This window comes from Saimiri boliviensis, chromosome 13, assembly GCF_048565385.1.
Source record: "Saimiri boliviensis isolate mSaiBol1 chromosome 13, mSaiBol1.pri, whole genome shotgun sequence".
Lineage (NCBI taxonomy): Eukaryota > Metazoa > Chordata > Mammalia > Primates > Cebidae > Saimiri > Saimiri boliviensis.
In genome coordinates, this window is record NC_133461.1 from 77,587,491 (window position 1) to 77,593,823 (window position 6,333).

Genomic DNA, 6,333 nt, shown 5'->3' on the forward strand with positions numbered 1-6,333 from the left:
CCTCACGAAGCAAAGGGCCACACGCAGGCTCCCGGGTGGACCAGTTAGCTCTGCCCCAGAGAGAAACATTTTAGATAGCACCTGGGTTCTGTCCATAGACACAGGGCACTGATGCTCAAGGGCTCTGACCAGGGTCTGTGCCACATCCCTGCACCCAAAGAAACAATTCAAGGCAGTTGTCCCCATGGCAGTGGGGAAGGAAGGGACGGCGAGAGCCTCTGGGCCAGAAGAACATATGGCCCAGGTCCCGGGAAACAGCCGTGCCCAGTTCATCTGCAGTGAGAACGTCTGTCCCAGCCCTGTCCCCCTCTCACTTCTCTCTAAATCTACTCCCAGATAAAGGTATTTATGACTGCTCCACGGCAATTCAAGGGCAGAAAAGAAAAGAGGAGAGGGCAGAGAAGGGGAAGGAAGGGGAGAGGAGGGGAGAGAAAAGGGAAAATAAAAGAAAAAAGAAGAGCTAAGAAAAGAAAAGCGTGAAATCAGGGATTCACAATATTTACTTGCTAGAATTCTGCCATTTAATACCTCCCACACCAAACAAAATATGTGCTTCCAGAGACCCAAGAATTAAAGTTCAACTTGGAAAGAGAGAGGGAAAAGGAATGCCTGACCTTGTTCCAGATTCCCGGCCAGTCCACCCACCACCCAGCGCACACCCAAGCCAGGGCAACACCTCAGCCCTGGGTTTAAAGGACGAAGCACCTCGTTTTGCTCGGTAAGTGTGAAGCAGCCTCGGGAACGTGCAGTCCCCGTTTCCTACCTCTTCCGCGGGGTCCCCACGGTGGCTCCCCTCTCCCTTCTGTGCCACCTGCTACTGCTGATTTGCCATCTCTCCTGGGGAGGCTGTGGGGCGATCAGGGAGGAGTTCCGAGGAAGGAAGGGGAGGGCATGGTCTCCCAACCAAGCACTTGGTTCCAGGGAAAAGGATGTTTTGTAACTTTCAGCTTGAATTTCCAGAGCCAGAACAGGAAATGTCCACGGGGCTAGAGCTCAAGTGCGAAGTCAGCCGGGTCTCGGCTCCTTTCCCAGGGGTGCTTCCTACGTGCTCCCAACGCTGGCCCTGTCTGGAATTTAAAGCTCCATCTGAATTCTGGTGCCTTTCCCCCCCTTATTCTTCCTCTAGCACTTTTTTTTCTTAATGAAACGTCAGCTTAATTCCTGACATACTGGAAAAAGTTTCTTTTGCTTCAGCTTGAATCAGAAACATGCTGTTCTTGTGAGAATATTTCTCCTATTACAAAGTTCAGTTTAAAGAGAGAGAACTTTTGCCAACTTTTGTACTGAGAACATTTCTGACAGACTTTTTTTCCTCTAATCGCCTAGATTCCAAGAAACATACCCACCCACATCCCTCTGACTGTTTTTTTTTTCCTTCTAATGGAAAAATAGTAATAATAGCTAGTTGGACTGAGCACTGCAGGAATTACAGGCGGCTTGTGCTTGTAATTCCTGCACTTTGGAAGGCTGAGGCAGGAGAATTGCTTGAGCTCAGGATGTCAAGACCAGCCTAGGCAACACAGTGAGACCCTGTCTCTACATAAAATTTAAAAATTAGCCTGGCACAGTAGCTTGTGCCTGTAGTCCCAGATACTTAGAAGGCTGGCGTGGGAGAATCACTGAGCTATGACTGAGCCACTGCACTCCAGCCTGGGCAACAGAGTGAGACCCTGCTTGTAATGATAATAATGGTAATAATAATAATAGCTTGTAAAAAATTGCAGTGCAGGCTGGGTGTGGTGATTCATGATTGTAATCCCAGCACTTTGGGAGGCCAAGGTGGGTGGATCACCTGAGGTCAGAAGTTCGAAGCCAGCCTGGCCAATATGTCAAAACCTCATCTCTACTTCAAATACAAAAAGTAGCCAGGTGTGGTGATGGGCGTCTGTAATCCCAGCTATTCAGGAGGCTGAGGCACAAGAATCGCTTGAACCCGGGAGGCAGAGTTTGCAGTGAGCTGAGATCATGCCACTGCACTCCAGCCTGGGCAATAGAGCGTGACTCCGTCTCATTAAAAAAAAAAAAAAAAAAAAAAAGATTCCAGTGCAGATATTCTTAAACTGTGGACTGGTAGGATACTGTCTCACTCAGCCCTGTCTGTGTGACTGTCTTCCCCACAGCACCGTGTGCATGCTGTGTGGTAAAGAGGGGTAACGGTGGTCTTTAAGGCTCTATTTTAGTTCTAAGTCTTTCTGTGATGGTCGCACAAGAATTGGCTACCTTTTTCAAATGGGGTCCCCTTTCAAATTACAAACTCTGTCTCCTCTACTACCCCCAACACCAGGGATAGGCCCGAAGACCGCTGGTTGTGATTTGTGAGGTGATTGGGTGGGAGTACCCGGGCTGAGAGCCTGATGGCAAGATTCAGTTGTTGGAAACTGCCCAGGGGGTGGCATGTCTGTGAATTGTCAAATGCCACCACAAATTGGGGACCTTTAGGGCACTCGTTGACCCCTACAACAAAACTCGGTCATTTTCATAGTGCTAATTGGGAATTTGTTCACAAGCAGGAAATGAGAACATCTCCTCTGTTCTATGTATTACAAGAAGGTGGGTCATAAACACATTCACAGTGTAAGCAAGATTGTAAGAAAAAATAATTTGTTAGGCCAGGTGCAGTGGTTCATGCCTGAAATCCCAGCACTTTGGGAGACCTAGGCAGGAGGATCACTTGAGTACAGGAGTTCAAAACCAGCCTGAGCAACCTGGGGAAGCCCTGTCTCTACAGAAGTAAGATAAAATAAATTACCAGTATGGTGGTACATGCCTCCCAGCTACTTGGGAGGCTGAGGCAGGAGGATCCCTTGAGCCTGGAAGATAAAGGCTGCAGTGAGCCATGATCGCACTACTGCACCCCAGCCTGGGCAGCACAGCAAGACTCCATCTCGAAAAAAAAAGAAAAGAAAAGAAAAGAAAATTGCCGATTCATCAGGTTAGAAAGTTTCAAATATTTTAAAAGTATCCTTCATTTACAAAAATTATACTGTACACACAACAGTCTGAGGCTAGCAATTTCTAGATTGGTGAGTTGATGTACTCATTACACATAATTTTTATCTAGTCAGCAAAGCAAGACTGACCCGAGGTGATATTTTTCTGTTCTGGCTTGAGTTTTGTACCTGAATTTGAAAGTAATTGAAATGCATTTATATTCTGAAATTTAGGTATTCTACCATTTCAAACTCAATGTAGTGTGGAGATAATCCTAATCAACAAAGTTTAACCCAGCATTAAAAGTATGTTGTTAGATGTCTATTTTATAATCGAACATATTTAAACATAATATTAAAATAAACATATGATCTCAAGAACCAGACTCTGAAAAGAGGTAGACAGATTAGTCTAATTGATATCTAAATAACAGACAAACTGAATTTTAAAAAGATTAATTATGTCCCCACTTAAAGACAGAAGTCTAATTCCATGGACTTGAAGAATATGTAGTCTCATGAACACATCTGACTAGAGCTATGGGGGTGTCACTTAGCAGAGTTAGTGGGGTGGCACTTCTAATTCTTACCCCCAGGGCAAGATTCACTAACTAGATCAATCACCTGTTTCAATTGTTAGACTACTTGCTTTAATATCATAAATATGGACACAAGTATAAAAATCTCTCATTGGACAGTAAAAGACAGAGCTGAAGGTGAGGTAAAAACCCAGGCTTTTCAAGGTGAAAGCTAAACCGTATTTCACAAAAGGCCAAATGCTGGATTGGTTTGTGGATGAGGGACCATACCAAATTTAACTGGCTACATGGCACTGATTGAGTACTTACTACGTGTGCCAGGTCTGCTTGAGAACTTCTCAGATAGAACTGTTGTATATAGTGCTGTTGTAATTTTTCTTACAACAGCACTAAAAGTGTTGTTGCTTTCATTTTACAGAAAAGGAGCTGAGGTTCTGAGATGTATATTTTGCAATTTTACTTATCAGTGTTAAGATTGTTCATGATCTGAGTTTTTGCTTTTGTAAAACAAAAAAAGATTTATTATATTAATGATGCCTGCCTAGTCCTGCACCTCCCTACCATGTTCTATGTTAAGATTGCAAATGTCATCCGTCATCCATTGATTCATCCCAGTCAATAAATATTTAATGAATATCGATGTGAGTAGTAGCACTGGGCCAGGAGATGAATGGCTCAAACCAGGAGACGAATACCCTAGGGATGTTTGTAATCTAGAAGGGAGATGCGATAAAAGTACCTGTATCTTTCTTTCTCTCTCACGCGCTTTCTTTTTCTTTCTTTCTCTTTCTTTCCTTCCTTATTTTTCTTTCTCTCTCTCTCTCTTTCTTTCTTTCTTTGAGACAGTCTCACTCCGTTGCCAGGCTGGAGTGCAGTGGCACGATCTCAGCTCACTGCAACCTGTGCCTCCCTGGTTCAAGCAATTCTCCTGCCTCAGCCTCCCAGGTAGCTGGGATTACAGGTACGTGCCACCACGCCCAGCTAATTTCTGTGTTTTTAGTAAAGATGATGTTTCACCATGTTGGCCAGGATGGTCTTGATCTTGTGATTAGCCCACCTTGGCCTCCCATAGGCTTGAGCCACCGTGCCCAGCCTCTTTTTTTTTTTTTTTTTTTTTAAGACTGAGTCTTCCTTTGTTGCCCCGGCTGGAGTGCAGTGGCATAATCTTGGCTCACTGCAACCTGCATCTCCTGGTTTCAAGTGATTCTCCTGCCTCAGCCTCCCAGGCAGCTGGCACTACCAGTGTGGGTGACTATGCCCGGCTAATTTTTGTATTTTTAGTAGAGATGGGGTTTCATCATGTTGGCCAGGCTGGTCTCAAACTCCTGACCTCAGATGATCTGCCTGCCTCGGCCTCTCAAAGTGCTGGGATTACCGGAGTGAGCCACCGTGTCTGGCCTAAAAATACCTATCTTATTTAACTCAGTATTTTCCCTTCTTGGTCTATACTTAAGAGAGATGAAACGTGTCCACACAAAAACCTGTACATGAATGCTTATAGCAGCATTATTCCTAACAGCAGCTTCTGAAAACAACCCAAATATCCATCAACTGATGAATGAATAAACAAAATATTGTATATCCATACAATAGAATATTACTTGGCCATAAAAAGAAATGAAGTACTGATATGTGCTACAACTTAGATGAACCTGGACACCATTATGCTAAGCGAGAGAAACCAGTCATAAAACACCGCATATCGTATGATTGATTTTTGTGAAATGTCTAGAATGGGTAAATCTACAGAGATGGAAGGTAGTGGTTGCCAGTGCTTGGGGGCGTGGGGAGAGGGGTATTGGGGGTTGACAGCTAAAGGATACAGGGTTTCTTTTAGGGGAGGGGGGATAAAAATGTTCTAGGCCCAGTGCAGTGGCTCACACCTGTAATCCCAGCACTTCGAGAGGCCAAGGCAAGTGGATCACTTGAGGTCAGGAGTTTAAGACCAGCCTAGCTAACATGGCAAAACTCTATCTCTACTACAAATACAAAAATTAGCTGTGCATTGTGGAGATACCTGTAATCCCAGCTACTTGGGAGGTTGAGGCAGGAGAATTGCTTGAGCCTGGGAGACGGAGGTTGCAGTGAGCCGAGGAGATCAAGCCACTGCACTCCTGCCTGGACAACAGAGCGAGACGCGGTCTCAAAAAAAAAGAAATTAATTGCAGCAATGATTGCACAATTTCATGAATAGACTAAAAATTGTTGAACTATACACTCCAAATGGGTGAATTTATAGTATGTGAATTATATCTAAGTAGACACAACTGTTGCAGAAACAAAACACATACCTGAAAGAATAACTATCCATTTGTCTTGTAATCACTCCAACTTCCAAAGCGTCATGTTCCATGTACACTTTGTTTCCTTGGCTAATTTATTCTAAGGGTTCATGTTGAGAACTTCAAGGCACTGTCTGAAAAAAGAAGAGATGGTGTGGGAGATTGAAGGAAAGAACCATCCCTTATATGAACACAGTATCCTGTATATTGTGACGATCACATCCATTGAAGATCTTCCTTCTTTGGCAATGTGGATCCCCGAATTCTCTTCATCCTGCCTTCTACCACAATACATCTTCAAGAAAGAATTTTAAACGTGTTATCACACTGAAATTTAGAAGGTGATGATGCCTATATTTGCATTTAATTAATGTAAATGCTTTGGATTGTTTTATAAAATAAATTTACTCTAATTTTTCCTTTCTCAAAATGGCTAAACTCTTTTTTGTTTGGTTTCTGGGTTTCGGTTTAGCTTTTTGACACAGGGTCTTGCTCTGTCACCCAAGCTGGAAGGCAGTGACATGATCATGGCTTACTGCAGCCTTGGTCTCCTGGGCTCAAATAATCCTCCTGCCTCAGCCT

General features: G+C 43.8%; 2 long non-coding RNA genes across 2 annotated transcripts in view; one reads left to right on the plus strand and one right to left on the minus strand.

The window, feature by feature from the left end:
- LOC141580830 (uncharacterized) overlaps positions 1 to 1,305 on the minus strand; it is a 26,957-nt gene extending 25,652 nt beyond the window's left edge. Inside the window, exon 1 of the long non-coding RNA XR_012513199.1 lies at positions 764 to 1,305. This is a non-coding gene — a long non-coding RNA (uncharacterized LOC141580830). The remainder of the gene's footprint in view (positions 1 to 763) is intronic.
- The window catches only part of LOC141580831 (uncharacterized), an 11,908-nt gene extending 5,779 nt beyond the window's left edge, over positions 1 to 6,129 (plus strand). Inside the window, exons 2-4 of the long non-coding RNA XR_012513200.1 lie at positions 560 to 718; positions 4,316 to 4,430; positions 5,857 to 6,129. This is a non-coding gene — a long non-coding RNA (uncharacterized LOC141580831). The remainder of the gene's footprint in view (positions 1 to 559; positions 719 to 4,315; positions 4,431 to 5,856) is intronic.
- The last annotated feature ends 204 nt before the right edge of the window (positions 6,130 to 6,333 follow it).